We start from the raw sequence: 18,242 nt of genomic DNA, 5'->3' as shown, positions 1-18,242 counted from the left end.
ACATTGTATTGCGTTTGTATTGCCCTTAATTGCCTTTGTATTGCCCCCAATTGCCTTTGTAATTGAAGATAATGCCATAAGGAGTTTGTAACAATTTTCAATGTATTTTTCTGATTTTTAATTATTTATTTACAAATTAAAAAAAAACAACAAAAGAAGGATCAAAATGGACAGTGGTGCAATCACTGGAGGACAGTCGTCATACACACTGACTGCGCCCATTCAGTTTCCGCAATGTGTCACTCCAAACCATTTAATAATAATTTTCTGGGATTTAACTTACAAAATTCATAATAAATTAAATAAAAATCCAAAAACTTCACCGAAATTTGGTAGGAATTCCTTGTGACATTCTTTACGCCCCAAAACTTCAAAAATATAATTTTGACTTATAAAATTTGAAAATTATAACAAAAACTCAACTTTGTTTCAAAACAAACAAAAACACTAAATTATGTTCCATAACATAACACACGTGTTCTTTGATTTTAACGCTTACCATGAACTCAAATAGGTGGAATCATGATTTTAGACCTTTTTAATCGACGATGATGTTATCAGGAGTTTGTAGCAATTTTCGGTGTATTTTTCTGATATTTAATTAATTTTTTATGAATTTTTAAAAATAAATTTGATAAAAGTATGAAAATTGACACGTGGAGCGTTGACAGGAGGACAGCCATCAGACACACTGACTGCGCCCCATTCAGCTTCCACCATGTGTCACCCCACACGATTTAATACTATTTTTCTAGGATTTAACTTATAAAATTGATAATAAATTAAATACAAATCCAAAAAATTGACCGAAATTTGGTACGAACTTCTTGTGACATTCTCTATGCCCTCAAACTCCAAAAATATAATTTTAACTTATAAAATTTGAAAATGATAACAAAAACTCAACTTTGTTTCAAAACAAACCAAAACACTAAATTATGTTCTATAACATAACACTCGTGTTCTTTGATTTTAATGCTTACCATGAACTCAAATATGTGGAATCATGAGTTTAGACCTTTATAATCGAAGATAATGTTATCAGGAGTTTGTAGCAATTTTCGGTGCATTTTTCTGATATTTAATCAATTTTTTATGAATTTTTAAACATAAATTTGATAAAAGTATCAAAAATGACACGTGACAAAATGATAGGAGGACAGCCATCAGACACACTGACTGCACCCTATTCAGCTTCCGCCATGTTTCGCCCCACACGATTTAATACTACTTTTCTAGGATTTAACTTATAAAATTGATAATAAATTAAATACAAATCCAAAAAATGAACCCTAACCAACTTACTTTTTCACACAAACAGGCTATTGGTTCAAGTGAACGCAATGGGTGCGTTTGTTCAGTAAAATTGCGCATTCTCCGGAAAAGGAGACCCAACCAACTTACATTTTCAAACAAATGGGCTGTTTGTTTAAGCGAACGTAAGGGGTGCGTTCGTTCAGTAAAGTTTCATGTTCCCCATAAAAATCAACCCAACCAACTTACTTTTTCAAACAAACGGGATGTTTGTTCAAGTGAACGCAACGGGTGCATTCATTTAGTAAAGTTTCCATTCCTCAGAAAAATATTATCAATCAACTTACTTTTTCAAACAGATGGTCTATTTGTTTAAGCGAACGCAAGGAATTCGGGGCGGGTCCTCGAAAAAGTTATAAAATAATTAAAGTAAGAGAGAATAAAGTTAAATGAGGAAAAAATTTGAAATAAACAATAAAAAAAATGATTTGAATTAATTAAGGTTTTTTTTGAAAAATTAAAATATTAATTAATACTAAAGGGCAAAAGGTCATTTTAAGTTCGGAAAAGAATTTGGGGAAAAGTCCAATTTTTAGGAGAGACTCTGTCGAAATTTCGGTAGAAAGTCTCTGTTCTTAGTAAGTGTGTCGGAAATTTTCACCGGATTCGTCCTAGGTTCCGAGGAATTTGGGGCGGGTCTTGTCAGCCGTTCCCTGGAAAAATATTCCCAATCAACTTACTTTTTCAAACAAATGGGCAATTTGTTCAAACGAACGCAAGGGGTGCGTTTATTGAGTAAAGTTGCTCGTTCCTGGAAAAATGGACCCAACCAACTTACTTTTTCAAACAAATGGGCTATTTATTTAAGCAATCGTAAGGGGCGCGTTCGATCAGTAAAGTTGCCTGTTTACTCGAAAAATGGACCAAACTAACTTACTTTTTCAAACAAACGGGCTATTTTTTCACACTAACGCAGGAGTTGCATTAGTTGTGTAAATTTGCCCGTTCCCCGGATAAATGGACCTAATAAACTTACTTTTTCAAACAAACGGGCTATTTATTCAAGCGAATGCAAGGGGTGCGTTCATTGAGTAAACTTTCTCATTCCTGGAAAAATAGACCCAACCAACTTACTTTTTCAAACAAACGGGTTATTTGTTCAAGCGAACGTAAGAGGTGCGTTCGTTCAGTAAAGTTGCATGTTTACCCCAAAAATAGACCAAACTAACTTACTTTTTCAAACAAACGGGTTATTTTTTCACACTAACGCAGAGGTTGCGTTTGTTGTGTAAAGTTGTCCGTTCCATGGAAAAATGGACCCAACAAACTTACTTTTTCAATCAAACGGCATATTTGTTTAAGCGAACACAAGAGGGGCATTCGTTGGGTAAAGTTACTTGTTCCTGGAAAAATGGACCCAACCAACATACTTTTTCAAACAAATGGGTTATTTGTTCACGCAAACGCAGGAGTTACGTTCATTGAGTAAAGTTACATGTTCCCCAAAAAAATCAACCAAACCAATTTACTTTTTCAAACAAACGGACTGCTTGTTCAAGCGAACGCAAGGGGTGCGTTCATTTAGTAAAGTTGCCCATTCCCCCGATAAAGGGACCCAACCAACTAACTTTTTCAAACAAATGAGCTATTTGTTCAAGCGAACACAGGGGTTGCGTTCATTGTGTATAGTTGCCCGTTCCCTGGAAAAATGAACCCAACAAACTTATTTTTTCAAACAAACGGGATACTTATTCAAGCGAACTTAAGGGGTACCTTCGTTCAGTAAAGTTTCTCGTTCACCGGAAAAATGGACCAAACTAACTTACGTTTTCAAACAAACGGGCTATTTTTTCACGCTAACGCAAGTGTTGCGTTCGTTATGTAAAGTTGCCTGTTCCCCGGATAAATGGACCCAATCAACTTACTTTTTCAAACAAATGAGCTATTTGTTCAAGCAAACGCAGGGGTTGCATTCATTGTGTAAAGTTGGGCGTTCCATGAAAAAATGGACCCAACAAACCTACTTTTTCAAACAAATGAGCTATTTGTTCAAGAAAACGTAGGGGTTGCCTTCGTTGTGTAAAGTTGCCCATTCCCTTGAAAAATGGACCCAACAAACTTACTTTTTCGAACAGACTGGCTATTTGTTCCAGCGAATGCTAGGGGTGCATTCATTGAGTAAAGTTGCATGTTCCCAGAACCAACTTACTTTTGCAAGAGGTTGCGTTCGTTGAGATCAGCTTTGAGATGTTTATAAAATACGCTTAGCTCGTTGATGCTGGTTCAACTAAGCAGGGGTTGCATTACTTGGATCATAACACGGATATCTATTTAGTATAATATGGTATAACATGTGGCTTCCTTCAGGCATAAGCTCTGATGTATGTATAAACATGATATTACGGATAAATGAATTATAACTATTTTCAAATAGATCGGGATCGGGGAGAATTTCTGAAATGTAAAGTCAATATTATCTATATGTATTCGGAAATCATGTGAAAGGGATGTTACTATTTTAGTTTGGATCTAAGAAATTCGATGAATTACCCCTAAACGTTCACATCATAATAGTGCTGGTTGATGAGAATTGCTTCGAAAACAAAAAAAATAAAGGAAAATAAAATATATTTTTGTTATTCTCCCAATTCCAATAAAATGCAACCAGGTCTAGTTATAGTATGAGTTGGCAATCAGAACTTATAGTGGGGTCTCGAAAAACAAGTAATTTCTACTGGGCCTTTATTCTATTTTTAGGTTCATTAGGGTTTTTTATTGGTTGGGACGTCCAGTTATTTTGGTAGGAATTTTGTATCTTTATTTCCTTCTCAGCAAATAATTTTTTTTCCACAAGGGATCAATGTCTTTCTATGGGATCGCAGGTCTTTTTATTAGCTCTTATTTGTGGTGTTTAATTTTGTGGAATATAGGTAGTGGTTAGAATCGATTCGATATAAAAGATGGCGTAGTGTGTATTTTTCGTTAGGGATTTCTTGAAAAAAAACCGTCGCATATTCCTCCGATTTCTTATGATAGACATTCAGTCCATCATAGAGGAAAAAATGGCAAAAAAGAAAGTATTAATTTCTCTTCTATATCTTGCATTTATATTTCTATTATTTCATAGGAACTTCCAATTCAAGAGATAGCTGTCCATATATTAATAAGGGATGTATGGGTTCTTGAAGAATTTCATTATATCCCTTCTAAGATCATTAACTTTTATACATAGAAAATGAGACTCAATCTTTTTATTGCGAATTTATATATAAGCTATTTTCTTTCACTCATATAACTATTTGATTTAGTTCATCAACCCTATATAAGTCTAAAGTTGATCTGGAAATTTGACTTTTAGTGATGAAAAATCTGAAGAACACCATCGCAGAAAATGTTTAGCCACGAAAAATCTGATGAACATCCGTCGCTAAAACCTTTTGGTGACGAAAAATCTTCAAATTTCTGGGCAAATCAGCAGCCGGGTTTTTTGGGTTTTAGGTCCTTTTTTAGCTTCAAGTCATCCTAAAATATAATGTACGCCACTTGAGATCCCCAAACTTGGTCCAAATCATAATAATAATCATTCTAAACATGTCGGTGGCTTCAGATTGACCTGAAAAACAACAAAAAAGACATTAGGCAGAAAGTTTGATTTTGACCAAAATAAGAACCTACTTAGCTATGTTGCTATTTTCTGGCATTTAAATTCAACCAATGACCAAAAAAACTTCTGTAACATATCTGAAACGTGCTTTTGTAACAACCCCTTGTATTTTTCTCGTGCTTCTTTTTTAAATCATTGTAACATGATATTTAAATCACAATAAAATTTACATTTAAAACTAAAAATACTCAAAATGAACTAAGTTATCTAGCACTTAAAAGATCACAAGCAACACAATGTAAGAAAACCTTTCTTTTGTTCTCCACGATCTTGACCTTAAATACAAACAAAATAGAAAGAAAATAACTTTGTTAAAAGGCCTTGGGTTTTCATTTATGCAATGAAAAAAAGAGGCTTAATCAAATACACCAAAATTCTGACCAACAGAAGCTCTATATTTTGACTACCTAGTAAATTTTTGTTCACACAACAGATCCCCATCTTCCCTTTCAAGTTCTTAAAGTTGAGTTTAAACATATCAGCACCCTTCAAGTATTTGGAATTCAAGCAAACACATACCAACATAAAGGGTACATATATGATCTCCGGGTTTCTACATGGCATATCTTAAGAGACTAAAATGAGTGCTTCATACCAGGCACTAATGCTTGCAATACATGCTTCAGATAACCAACAAATTATTGAAACATCAACTTGCAAGTCCTGTGTGAAGTTCCCACCACAATTAAATCATACACAATCAGAGGCCTCATGGGTATTTATATATATATTTACAATCAGATCAAGAGGCACTATAACAACCCAGCAGAAACGCACAGTGGGAAAAGAAATACAAAATTTGAATAATTAATTTCTGGAATTGTTAAGTGAAAAAACTGAAACAACAATTCAAAATCACTAGTGATTAGCAATTTACAGCACCAAAAATCACCTCACTCACATCATATAAACATGATAACAAATCCAAGTTACTGAAAAGCAAACACTATCATGCAATTGTGTCTAGCGACGAGAATCTGACTACTAATCCAAAGCCTAATACACCCTAAACCCCCTAAACACCACAACATCACATTGGTGACCTGGATTTGCACACAGTAGCTTAGTAATTGCATATACTGATATGCAATTGCAAGACACTACTTGCAAGTGCATCAGCCCTCCATTATAATATTGCACAAATAATGCACACAACCCACTCATGCATTTCAAATCCAAATCCAAATATGAACTAATCCTAACATTACACTTTCGGAACACTTTACGCTTCATAACAAAATATTCAAAAACACTGTCAAATCTACCTACCTACCACGAAAACCCCTCACTTGCATAATTTAAAAACAAAACTATATACTGTAATTGCATTCAGTGACTTGGAGTTGCATACAAGCGATTAGTAATTGCATATAGACATATGCAATTGCATGACAGTATTTAAATTTGCATGAACATTACAACCAACAATGTAGGATACCCACTTCACGTCACCACACTTTCACAATCAGAAACCCACTTCATCTCATGAATGTCAACAACCTACTTCCCCTCTTGCCCCAAGTTATCACCACAAAATTTCAATTAACAATAACATAAAACAAAGTGTTAACTTACTTTCAAAATGAGCTAATATCAAATGCTTTCACAAGGGATCGATTGCAGATGAGAGGAGTGCCAACAACCCACCAATGACTGGAAAAACTCAATTCCAATTCCTATTATCAACCTGAAATGCTAACCCCTAAAATTATCACCAAAATCCAAGCCCTAAAATAAGGGGGTTTTGACAATGATGACAAAGAAGAGAGAGATGTTGCAGAGAGGAGGAAGACCACGAAGAGGATGACTTTGAAGACCACGAATAGGAGTTCAAGAAGATGACTTTGAAGACCACGAATAGGAGTTCAAGAAGAGGAGTTGAAGAAGATATTGAAGACCACAAAGAAATCAATTTGAAGTTCAACCAGATGTTGCAGAGAGGAGGAAGATCACAAAGAGGATGGCTTTGAAGTACACGAAGAGAAGTTGAAGAAGATGACTTTGAAGACCAAGAAAAAATTAGTTTGAACTTCAGCCAGATGAGCTTAGGGAAGAAGATGACGTTGATGCGCGTGAAATCTTTCACTTGTTGACCTGCTGCTCAGGTTTCCCTTGTTTTTAAAAACAAGCACAGTGACTGGCTGTACCGATACGCCCGATGCACCACAGAAGTACTCCATTTATTGATATCTAATTGTTGCCCATTTACAAGTCTTTCCCAGACCCCACACGGTAATGTAACTTTCTATTCATGAAGCTTGACTTGGCAGTAGCTTCCACGCTAGCTAGTTGGTAACTTATGCACAGAGCAGGAAATTCTACTCATTGTTAGAATTTGTATAGGAAAATACACTTTCATTTAATCCCACATTGAAAGGGAGTGGGTTTCTTTTATTGTTTATAAATATTAACACTTTTAAAATACAAAATAGGATATGAGCCTAATACAAAAATGGGATTATCACCTCTGTACCCTCTTGCGTTGAAGTGGTACATCCGTATTACTCTATAATTTCTCGTAGAGAGACTACTTACCAAACCCAAAAAAATAGAACAAGGAAAATAAGAGAACGGATTTACTACCGAATCAATATTAATACCTAACTCTTCAATAATGTCTTCTTGTATGCCTTGTTTTACAAGTCCACCTTACCTGCTCTCCCCTAAACCAACGTATATATTGCTAAAATATGATATTTGGGTTTGAATATGTTAGGTTCTTATTTTATTCTTCTCCATAAGGAGGTATATATAAGAGTTTACATGAGTGCTTTATAAGGAATTAGATCTAGTAAAGGATTAGGAAAATATCTCCTAATTATACAATGATTTGACAACTATATAAAATAGGAAAGTAAATCCCTTAATTAACCAAAGGAAATAAATCTATAAAATAGGAAAGTAAATCCCCTAATTAATCAAGGAAATAAATCTCCTTGATTAATTAGGAGACTCACTTCAACACTCCTCCTCAAGTTAGTGCATATACGTCACAAATGCCCAACTTGGTAAGTGAGTCAAGAAATTCGTAGCACCCAAGTCGATAATCCATGCAAATTTTTTGAGAACATTAATCCTTTTCCAAGGGTTAACTTTAAGTACCTTAAGATTCGATCAACTGCATTCCTATGAGACACACTGTGCCCATGTGCCATTCTTCTGGAGAGCTCGCATTTCTTCATTCTTGACTTCTTTCCATTTTTTGGTCTTCTAGTGCTTCAATTACACTATTGGGAACATGTATGTCGGCTAACTGTTTCACAAAGTGTACCCGTGACTCTGATAATCTGTTGAGGGATACATAATTGTTGATGGGATATTTTCCATTTGCATTAAGATCTTCTTCGTAGTGAACTGGCGGTTTACCACGATTCTTCCTTTTTTTAGAATCTGATATGCAGGCTCTGTGCCTTCTGAATGACGTCCTCAGTAGGTGATTAGTGTGGTACTGGAGCTGAAGAATTCTCCAGAGCGGGCACAAACTCCTCAATTTTCTCCTCCTGAGTGTGACGGCAGGGAGATGACTGAAGCGGAAAAAATCTCATAAGACGGTTCAATTTCCTCCTCCTGATTTTGACAGCGTGGAGAGAACTGATCGTTTTCCTCTGGTGACCGGTCGCTGGATTTTGGCAGCCGGTCGGTTTGAAACAGCTTCTCTTACTACCATTCGCTTTCCACTGGCGACCGGTAGTTTTGAAGTAGATTCTCCGTATTCGAAGAACTAAAGGGGGGCCGATCGCTTTCCACTAGCGACTGACATTTGATTTAGGAATTTGATTTGGATTTGGATTCAGGTTGGAAGGTTGGGATTCGGATTTGGATTTGGATTCGGATTCAGGTTGGAAGGTTGGGATTCAGATTCAGATTCGGATTCAGATTTGGATTTGGATTCAGATTCGGATTCGGATTTGGAGTCAGATTCAGGTTGGAAGGTTGGGATTCGGATTTGGATTTGGATACGATATCCATGGCAGCGGAAGGATTTAAAAATAAGTGAAAAAAAATGTGTTTAGGGTTTCGGGATAAGAGTATATGAGGATGTGGGTATGAAGATCTGAATCTGAATATGAAAATATGAGGAATTTGATACGAGGGATTCGATATGAGGAATTCGATACGAGAGATTCGATACGAGGGATTCGATATGATGGATTCGATACGAGGGATTCGATACAAGGAATTCGCTTTAGGATACGCGGATATGAGGAATACGATACGATGATACGAGGATTTAGAGAACACAGAAACCCTGTGAACACGGCTAAAGGACACAGAAACCCTGTGAACACGGCTAAGGAACACAGAAACCTTGCGAACACGGCTAAAGGACACAGAAACCCTATGAACACGGCTAAGGAACACAGAAACCCTGTGAACATGGCTAAAGGACACAGAAACTTCTCTTCAATTCTCTTCTCCCCCTGAAGAGAAGGGTATGTCGGAGTCAAGAAAGAGGCAAAATCTCCATGATAAAGAGAAACAGATCCTTTTTCATTCCCCCTCCCCCCCTTGAAGAGGAGGGGAGGAGAAATTTTGATATGAGAATTTAGAGACAACCGAGGATCGATTGCTCTGATACCATGCTAAAATATGATATTTGGGTTTGAATATGTTAGGTTCTTATTTTATTCTTCTCCATAAGGAGGTATATATAAGAGTTTACATGAGTGCTTTATAAGGAATTAGATCTAGTAAAGGATTAGGAAAATATCTCCTAATTATACAATGATTTGACAACTATATAAAATAGGAAAGTAAATCCCTTAATTAACCAAAGGAAATAAATCTATAAAATAGGAAAGTAAATCCCCTAATTAATCAAGGAAATAAATCTCCTTGATTAATTAGGAGACTCACTTCAACACTCCTCCTCAAGTTAGTGCATATACGTCACAAATGCCCAACTTGGTAAGTGAGTCAAGAAATTCGTAGCACCCAAGTCGATAATCCATGCAAATTTTTTGAGAACATTAATCCTTTTCCAAGGGTTAACTTTAAGTACCTTAAGATTCGATCAACTGCATTCCTATGAGACACACTGTGCCCATGTGCCATTCTTCTGGAGAGCTCGCATTTCTTCATTCTTGACTTCTTTCCATTTTTTGGTCTTCTAGTGCTTCAATTACACTATTGGGAACATGTATGTCGGCTAACTGTTTCACAAAGTGTACCCGTGACTCTGATAATCTGTTGAGGGATACATAATTGTTGATGGGATATTTTCCATTTGCATTAAGATCTTCTTCGTAGTGAACTGGCGGTTTACCACGATTCTTCCTTTTTTTAGAATCTGATATGCAGGCTCTGTGCCTTCTGAATGACGTCCTCAGTAGGTGATTAGTGTGGTACTGGAGCTGAAGAATTCTCCAGAGCGGGCACAAACTCCTCAATTTTCTCCTCCTGAGTGTGACGGCAGGGAGATGACTGAAGCGGAAAAAATCTCATAAGACGGTTCAATTTCCTCCTCCTGATTTTGACAGCGTGGAGAGAACTGATCGTTTTCCTCTGGTGACCGGTCGCTGGATTTTGGCAGCCGGTCGGTTTGAAACAGCTTCTCTTACTACCATTCGCTTTCCACTGGCGACCGGTAGTTTTGAAGTAGATTCTCCGTATTCGAAGAACTAAAGGGGGGCCGATCGCTTTCCACTAGCGACTGACATTTGATTTAGGAATTTGATTTGGATTTGGATTCAGGTTGGAAGGTTGGGATTCGGATTTGGATTTGGATTCGGATTCAGGTTGGAAGGTTGGGATTCAGATTCAGATTCGGATTCAGATTTGGATTTGGATTCAGATTCGGATTCGGATTTGGAGTCAGATTCAGGTTGGAAGGTTGGGATTCGGATTTGGATTTGGATACGATATCCATGGCAGCGGAAGGATTTAAAAATAAGAGAAAAAAAATGTGTTTAGGGTTTCGGGATAAGAGTATATGAGGATGTGGGTATGAAGATCTGAATCTGAATATGAAAATATGAGGAATTTGATACGAGGGATTCGATATGAGGAATTCGATACGAGAGATTCGATACGAGGGATTCGATATGATGGATTCGATACGAGGGATTCGATACAAGGAATTCGCTTTAGGATACGCGGATATGAGGAATACGATACGATGATACGAGGATTTAGAGAACACAGAAACCCTGTGAACACGGCTAAAGGACACAGAAACCCTGTGAACACGGCTAAGGAACACAGAAACCTTGCGAACACGGCTAAAGGACACAGAAACCCTATGAACACGGCTAAGGAACACAGAAACCCTGTGAACATGGCTAAAGGACACAGAAACTTCTCTTCAATTCTCTTCTCCCCCTGAAGAGAAGGGTATGTCGGAGTCAAGAAAGAGGCAAAATCTCCATGATAAAGAGAAACAGATCCTTTTTCATTCCCCCTCCCCCCCTTGAAGAGGAGGGGAGGAGAAATTTTGATATGAGAATTTAGAGACAACCGAGGATCGATTGCTCTGATACCATGCTAAAATATGATATTTGGGTTTGAATATGTTAGGTTCTTATTTTATTCTTCTCCATAAGGAGGTATATATAAGAGTTTACATGAGTGCTTTATAAGGAATTAGATCTAGTAAAGGATTAGGAAAATATCTCCTAATTATACAATGATTTGACAACTATATAAAATAGGAAAGTAAATCCCTTAATTAACCAAAGGAAATAAATCTATAAAATAGGAAAGTAAATCCCCTAATTAATCAAGGAAATAAATCTCCTTGATTAATTAGGAGACTCACTTCAACATATATATGGTCTTTCAAGTCTCCCCATATGTTTTCAACCCAATTAAATCATGCACATGCAACAACATTGACTTCACTTTCTTCTCGCTGTACCAGTGGTCAATGGGTCAAAGTCTGTAAATGGGGAAAAATCAAAGTCATCCTCTCTGTTTTAGAAAACCGCTTTTTGACTCGCTACGTCTGCGGAGCAATGTTAATTACTTCTATATATAAAATGATATCCATTAATTCAACACAAAATACCTACTTAAATTTGTGTCTTTGCTTCCCTTGTAGTCATGTCGTGGACATCCAAGCAACTCCTCTTTCTGCTTGCTGGTTTCGCTCTTAATCTGACCCTACTTGTTCATTCCCAAGATGATCAATCAGGTATAAATATCAGCAGCAAGAAAAAATAAATCTTTAATTTTGGTAGCATAGTATATAGCTAAGATATATACCTCTCTTTTTTACATATATGTGTTTATATATCTCAGGGTTCATTAGCATAGATTGCGGCCTCCAGACAGATTCAGGTTATTCTGAAAAGAAAACTGGCATTAACTACATTTCTGACGCAACCTTCATAGACACCGGTGCAAGTAAATCCCTGTTACCTACTTACACAGGTAACTATCAACAGCCATACGGGTCTGTTAGGAGCTTCCCCGAAGGAACCAGGAATTGCTACGAGATAAATGTTACAAGCGGCAACAAATATTTGATCCGAGCAAGCTTTTTATATGGGAATTATGATGGCCAAAATAAGATACCAGAATTTGAACTGCACCTTGGACCTAATTTGTGGGATACTGTTAGTCTTGAAACCTCCGTATCCACGGACAAAGAGCTCATATATGTCCCACTCCGAAACTATATACATGTTTGTTTGGTGAACACAGGCTCTGGGGTTCCATTTATATCTGCTCTAGAACTCAGGCCTTTACCTAATGCATCTTATCCAACGAAAACAGGGTCGTTGGCACTTGTCTCCCGGTATGACACGGGCCAAAGACCTAATAGGAGAGGATACAGGTGAGTCGTCTCCTAGCTAACAATGAATTTTATATATGTGTGTGTGTGTGTGTGTTTGCAATCCTTGAAACTTTTAATTTTGATTATATTCTGATAGAACGTTGGCTTTAATTAGGTATCCACTTGATATTCTTGATCGATTCTGGTATGCCTATAATGACCTCGATGATTGGACACAATTAAACACCTCATCCACCATCAACTCTGAATCTGTAGAACAGTACCAACTACCATCAGTTGTTATGAGTACTGCTTCAACGCCAAAAAATCCAAGTGATTCCTTGAGTATTGTTTTCTCGTTGCCTGACAAAAATGCAGAATATTACAGTTACCTGCATTTTGCAGAAGTTGAGAGGCTCCAACTCAACCAATCTAGACTGCAATATATTATCAGGAACGGACACCGCACTTTAGAGCCATTCGCTCCTCCTTACTTGACCTCATATGTCATTGAAAGCAAGGGGGCTTGGAGTACTAATGCACTATCTGCTAACATTTCAATCGTCAGGGCTGAGAACTCTACCCTTCCACCTATCCTCAATGCTTTCGAGATTTATTTGGTTAAACATTTTGTAGAAGCAGAAACAAACCAAGAAGATGGTAACCACTAACTAATTAGTTCTTCCTTACACAAGTGGCTTCCTCTCGTTTAGTACCTTACCAGTATGGAAGTATACATATGAATTCTTCTGATGAAATCTTCTGTTTGCGTGTGAAAATATTAGTTGACACAATCGCATCGATCAAGTCAACTTATAATATTAAAAGAAATTGGCAAGGAGATCCATGTGCCCCTCAAGATTACGTTTGGCAAGGAGTAAAGTGTAACTATCAAGAATTTGAGTCACCAAGAATCATATCCTTGTAAGTATATGTAACTTCAAACAAACTTCTTCTGATTTGAGTTAATTGTACCTCATGTGTTCACTAGTGAAGTTACAAAACATACAATCAGGAACTTGTCCTCGAGTGGCTTAACAGGGGAGATAGCTGCTTCTATATCCAATCTCACAATGATACAGTCTTTGTAAGTGGTCGTACTGCATTTGCTAATGTAATGAGAAGGTAGACAATTCCGTTTAATGTAAATGAATTGAGCTGCTCATGATTTCAGGGATCTATCAAACAACAACTTAACAGGACCAATTCCAGAATTTTTGTCCAAATTCCAGAATTTGACTGTGCTGTAAGTTATTTGGTTATATGTCTAAAGTACTGTAAATGCTTAATTTGTTATAAAGCACCGTGATAGATTTTATCTTTGCAGAAACTTGGAGAAAAACAAGTTCACAGGCTTGGTTCCGGTAGGACTGATTGAAAGAAAGAATAATGGTTTTCTGTTATTAAGGTATGCCTTTGTTAGTAAATCATGCCCTTCAAATTCAGTGTTTCGCTCACCCTAAAATTGAGTCTTTTCTATTTTAATTTGGACAAATTACAAAAGATCCTCCCAAACTATACAGTCATTTTCAAGTTCATATACCCACCTTTGGGGACTTTACAAGTACATACTCAAAGTCACGGCAAAGAGCCCCCAAGCTATTTGGTTGCTGTTGTGGGGGTTTGAGTGGCGTGGGGTTTGGATCGGGGTGGCTTCAATGGTGGTTGGAAGGGGTGTGTTGCTGATGGCGGCGCTTGGTGGGAGGAAAGGAGAGATTTTTTTTCTTTTTCTTTTTAATTTTTAAAAAGTAAAGAATTTTTTATTATTTGTTTGTCCATCTGGAGTTCCATGTCACTAAAAATGGGGCCTATGTTTGACATATCAGCATTTAACAGACTTAATAACGGTTTGTGTAACGGAGGGGGAAATTTGTAGGTTCCTTGACTTTGAGTATGTACTTGTAAATGTCCCCAAAGGTGGGTATGAATTTGAAAATGACCCTAAGTAGTTTGTCCTTTTAATTTTCTATTAACATACCATAAGTGTTTCTATTTTAATTTTCAAATATCCTTAGAATCCAAAGTTATATAATTAGAGTGCTGCTAAACGAACCCTAAAATTAACTAAGTACACCCTACTATCAAAGTATTTTTTGGATTACTAATTTACCCTAATATAAAATGACTAAAAAGGATATATTGAATTGTGAAACATGACACCACATATTTTTAGGGTGTACTTAGATCATAGGGTGTCCTCAGTTAATTTTAGGGTTCGTTTAGCAGCACTTTTTAAAAACCATCTAAAACATGACACCACATATTTTTCCCTACACTTTTCTTCTTCTCCATCTTAGCATTTGGACAGCCGAACTCTTTTATCTCTCAAAACCAAGCCTAGCAGAGCCTCTTCTCCTTTCAATCACTCTTCTTCTCCAAACTTATAATTTTTTCATTTTTCTCATCTTTCAATTCAGAAAATTCCCTAAAATATTTGAAGCTCCTTGTAAAAACTTGTTTTCTCCAATTTCCCTCCTCAAAAGTAGCCACACCAATCATATTGGGGCTTATATCAGCAAGCAAGGCAATCAGTTTTTTTTTTTTTTGGGTGGTCATGAATCAAAGATTTCATTGAAAAAAAGACAGAGACTACAGATAGCCTAACCTTGTCAACCCCTGACTAAGAAGGCAATCAGAGTTGTTTTTTGGTTTTAGATATTGGATTCATTAAATAAATAAAAAATTATGAGAACGTTTTTGTATCATTAGTTAGATTTAGGATATATCAAAAGGAACAATATTGTCCAGATTGTACAGTTAAAATTTTTGAGAATCAAAGCATGGAGAAAAAGGGATCATAGGGAGATCGATGAATGTTGTTGGTTTTTTTTTTTTTTTTTGGCAAGATAGAGTGTATTAGGGTGTACTATGGGTATTTTTGGTAGTTAAATAGAGTGTACTTAGTTAATTTTACATTTTAATTTAAATATTAGGGTGCACTTAGATCATAGGGTGTACTCAGTTAATTTTAGGGTTCATTTAGCAGCACTCTATAATTATCAGGTATTTCCTTAGAATTTGATTATTGAGAGTTATATAACGTATATATTTTATAAAATCAGTCATTAGAATTTATCAAATCTAACTGCAATTTCCAACCATTTGATCTCAGTTTGTGCGATAATCCACATCTATCTCGGCATGGTTCTTGCAAATTAAAGAAGAAGCACAATTTCATTATTCCCATAGTAGTGCCAACCGCTGGAATTTCCATCCTCTTGTTAGTTGCAGTAGCTATCTGGTGGTGGAGCCTCAAAAGGAATAGGCAAGAGGGTAAGACTTCCAATATTTGTTAAATTAATTTCTTTCGGCAATAAATGATGAAGACTGAAGGCTTTGGTTGTATACGATACATGCTCATTAAACTTGTCATGTTCTTAGGAGGAGATGTCATAGATGAAAAAGCCAGCCCTCAGTATGGGTCATTAGAATCAACAAAGCGACAGTTTACATATTCTGAGATACTAAAGATGACCAACAACTTTGAGAGGGTTCTTGGCAAAGGTGGATTTGGAACCGTTTATCATGGCTACATGGACCATACTCGAGTAGCTATAAAGATGCTTTCAGCATCGTCTGTTCAAGGGTTCCAACAATTTCATGCAGAGGCATGTTTGTCAAATTAAATAAACTAACACAATGTCTTGAGCTCAATCTTATGTGATGAATTGACATGTGTTTATTTGTGGCCTCTTAAATTGCAGGTTAATCTTCTTATGAGAGTTCATCATAAAAACTTGACAAGCCTTGTTGGATATTGCAATGACGAAATCAACGTAGGGCTTGTCTACGAGTATATGGCCAACGGAAACTTATTGAACCATCTTTCAGGTTTGGCTGCAAGTAGTACTTCCAAATTTTTGGGAACTCTGTAACTTAATTCTTGCACCACCATATGATTAGGGCTCCTTTGTAAGTTAAGACAGAAAGAAACAAGGCTTACGCTCTTCCGTTCTTCTTATGGATGCAGATAGCAGATCAAGTATCTTGACTTGGGAAGATAGACTTCGAATAGCAACAGATGCTGCACAAGGTCTGCAACTAATAAAATGATTTTAATGATCCTTTTTTTAGCAAGAATCTCTTTTATTTGTTTGAAGTTTTGTGTGAGTGATGTAAGAATTTTAAAATGCAGGATTGGAGTATCTGCATTGTGGTTGTAAGCCGCCTATAATGCACAGAGATGTGAAATCAACCAACATCTTGCTGAATGAAATTTCCAAGCCAAAATATCTGATTTTGGCCTGTCTAGAAATTTCCCTACAAATGATGGAACTCGTGCTTCCAGCCTTCTTGCTGGCACTCCTGGTTACCTTGATCCTGAGTAAGTATTTCACACTTTTAATTTTCCCATTATCATCTTTACTGGTACTTAAATTCACAAGTAGTCTGGGAAGCAAACACAAATTAACTAAAAGAGCAAGAAGAATTAGGAAAGAGGTGGACATTTTAGCAAAGTCCTTTGCATCAGAAAATGTGATCTGATGAGTTCCATGTATGGTTTGGCTTGCAGGTTCTACCTATCAAACAGGTTAAATGAGAAAAGTGACGTTTATAGCTTTGGGGTTGTGCTGTTGGAGATTATCACAAGCAGACCGGTTTTAACGAGGACGCATGAGAGAATTCACATAAGTCAATGGGTTGGTTTCATGCTTGCTAATGGAGACATTAACAGCATCGTCGATCCGAGGTTAGAGGGAAATTTCAATACCAACTCCGTCTGGAAAGCTGTGGAAATAGCAATGGCATGTGTATCCATAAATGCCATCAAGAGGCCAAGCATGAGCCAAGTAGCGGTGGATTTGAAGGAGTGTTTGGCAACAGAATGTGCTCGAACAAATCATAGCCATGTAGCTGAATTCAATAATTTCAATGAGTTAATGGCTGACAATTCGATCGTTAGGCTAACTCCTTCCGTGAGGTAGTACTGGTACTAGTACATAATGCTTCTGCTTGAGTTCCATTGTGCCTTTGTAGCTAATCATGAAAAGAAGCATGAATTTGGGCTCTTGTTTTGGCTCTGTCCTAGACTTCCTAGTATTGATTTAAGTTCTTGTCATCACAGATGTTAGGGTCATCTCCCAAGTTTGTAATCTTCCATTTTTCTTGGATGTTGTTCAAGTCCATGAATTTGGCCTCTTGTTTGAACTCTGTTCTTGTATTAACTTAAGGTCATATTATCATAAATATTAGGCCCTGTATCCAAAGTTTTCAATTTTCCTGTGTATTGTTATGTTTGTGAGAATGTGAAGGTAAAAAGTCTCACATTGGAAAGTTAGAAAACCTTGCAAGTGCTTATAAGGAGTTGGGCTACTTCCCCTATTGCCAATTGGTTTTTGGGTGGAACCTCGACTTCCTTCATGGTATCAAAGTGGGTTAGCCCACGTGTGAAAGTTCAATGGCCACACGTGCTCCATGTCACCCAATATGTGTTATCCACGTGTTAGGCTTGAAAATTCACCACACGTGCCTAATATTTGGAAAACCTTACAAGGGCTTATAAGGAGTTGAAAGTATCGCGTAAAATTCAGCATTACATTAATAGTCTCCTTCAAAAATCACCCATTCCAAGGCTAATATTTCAGCAAACATATCAGCAGCCTCCGT

General features: G+C 36.8%; 1 pseudogene across 1 annotated transcript; it reads left to right on the top strand.

The window, feature by feature from the left end:
* The first annotated feature begins 11,939 nt into the window (after positions 1 to 11,939).
* LOC110768558 (putative LRR receptor-like serine/threonine-protein kinase At1g05700) lies at positions 11,940 to 17,850 on the top strand (annotated as a pseudogene). The gene is made up of 13 exons (XR_015836319.1): positions 11,940 to 12,050; positions 12,158 to 12,695; positions 12,811 to 13,295; positions 13,421 to 13,559; positions 13,651 to 13,722; positions 13,810 to 13,881; positions 13,963 to 14,043; positions 15,748 to 15,908; positions 16,017 to 16,243; positions 16,340 to 16,466; positions 16,606 to 16,668; positions 16,771 to 16,959; positions 17,149 to 17,850. The product of XR_015836319.1 is annotated as a putative LRR receptor-like serine/threonine-protein kinase At1g05700 (transcript).
* The last annotated feature ends 392 nt before the right edge of the window (positions 17,851 to 18,242 follow it).

Source organism: Prunus avium, chromosome 6 (assembly GCF_965620075.1).
Source record: "Prunus avium chromosome 6, drPruAviu1.hap1.1, whole genome shotgun sequence".
Classification (NCBI taxonomy): domain Eukaryota; kingdom Viridiplantae; phylum Streptophyta; class Magnoliopsida; order Rosales; family Rosaceae; genus Prunus; species Prunus avium.
The sequence above is the reverse complement of the archived record's forward strand: the minus strand, read 5'-3'. Positions and strand labels throughout refer to the sequence as shown.